The sequence below is a fragment of the Juglans microcarpa x Juglans regia genome, chromosome 2D, assembly GCF_004785595.1.
Source record: "Juglans microcarpa x Juglans regia isolate MS1-56 chromosome 2D, Jm3101_v1.0, whole genome shotgun sequence".
NCBI classification, from domain to species: Eukaryota; Viridiplantae; Streptophyta; class Magnoliopsida; order Fagales; family Juglandaceae; genus Juglans; species Juglans microcarpa x Juglans regia.
The window spans coordinates 18,823,791-18,825,408 of NC_054596.1; positions in this window are offsets into that span (position 1 = coordinate 18,823,791).

Consider the following 1,618-nt stretch of genomic DNA (forward strand, 5'->3'; position numbering starts at 1 on the left):
GTCCACAACAAGGAGAGCAGAATAAGGTGGTGCAAGTCGGGTGCACCTATGAGCGTTTCTTGGCACATAGGACTCCTGCCTTCACGGGCGAAGAAGATCCACTTCAAGCTGGAAGGTGGATTGAAGACCTCGAGAGGACATTCAAAGTCTGTGGTTGTACAGAGGCCCAGAAGGTGTTATATGGGAGTTACCTGTTGCAAGGTGAAGCAGCTAATTGGTGGAAGACTAAGCGGGAACTCCTAGAGATGGAGTTAGGATCTTTGGCGGCTGTGTCTTGGCAGCGCTTCAAGAAAGAGTTTGACGATCGCTTCTTCCCTGTTTTTGTGAGACGGCAAAAGGCTCGGGAATTCAATAACTTGGTCCAAGGGGATATGACTGTCGAGCAATATGCCAGAAAATTTATAGAGCTTGGGCGATTTGCGTCTCATCTGATAGCCACATAAGAGTTGCGGGCCGAACGTTTTCAGGAAGGGATGCGCTCTCAGATCCGCAGACAAGTTGCATGCCTACAAATCCAGAACTTCCAGAGGTTGGTTGAGGTGGCCTGTATTGCTGAGCGAGAGCGAGGTGCTGTGCTAGGCTCCCCTCCGGGTAAGAAGCGACTGAACGTTGATGGTGAAGGGAGCAGCTCCCGGTCGCCGCAAAAGTTCGTGCAGAGGATCGGGTCTCGATCGCAGGCAGCCTCCGGTGTACATATTGGGGGTTGAGCTCCAGTTTGTGGCAGATGTAATAGAGCCCACGAGGGCGAGTGCCGTCAGGGTTGGAACCAGTGCTTTGAGTGCGGTCAGACGGGACACTTTTCTCGTGAGTGTCGTAATCGGACCCAAGTGAATCAGGGTGGTCATCGAGGTGGTAGAACTGGTCAAAGGCAATTAGGTCAGGCTCGGATGTACACGTTGACCCCTGGTAGTGCTAGCAATGAAGTTCCAGATACTCAGGATGCTGGAGTTATGGCAAGTAAGGGTCTAACCTGATCTTTCGTAATGGATGTCTTGTGTGGTTTATTCATTGGTTTTGGGAAAAGTTATGCAAGCCGTACCCATACCCGTTGGGTGTTGGAGGTCTGTGTGATTTTTCTTAAGCGTGTTCTGGTTATGTCTTGTATCCTGCTTTAGCGTGATGTATGGCCTTACAAATTTTGAGGACGAAATTTTTTTTAAGGGGGCGAGAATGTAACACCTCGTATTTTAGTGTATTTTTACTGAATGATTATTTTTATTTATTCAAAAATTTATTCTCTTGTTTTAAAATTGTTGGATTTTTAGTTGGTTTATTTTTATGATTTTTAATTTTGTAAAAATTAATTTGAGATGTTTTCTTGATATTTATCTATTGTTGTACATTTAAATTGTTCTTCTTTTTAAATTAATTGATTGTTGGTTTTAATTATTTTATCTTCATTTTATCATTACGTTTAAATTATTTTAATTGACTTATTGTTTTGAAATAATTTTCGTTGGATCATTTTGTGACCTAAGATGTGAGGATTAGACCTCATTTCTTTCCCTCACTTTTTCTTTTTCTCTTTTTCTTTTTCTCCTCTTTTTCTTTCCCCTCTTTCTTTTTCTCCTTATTTCTCCCCTGCTTCTCTTCCCGCGCACGACAACCTTCATCATCT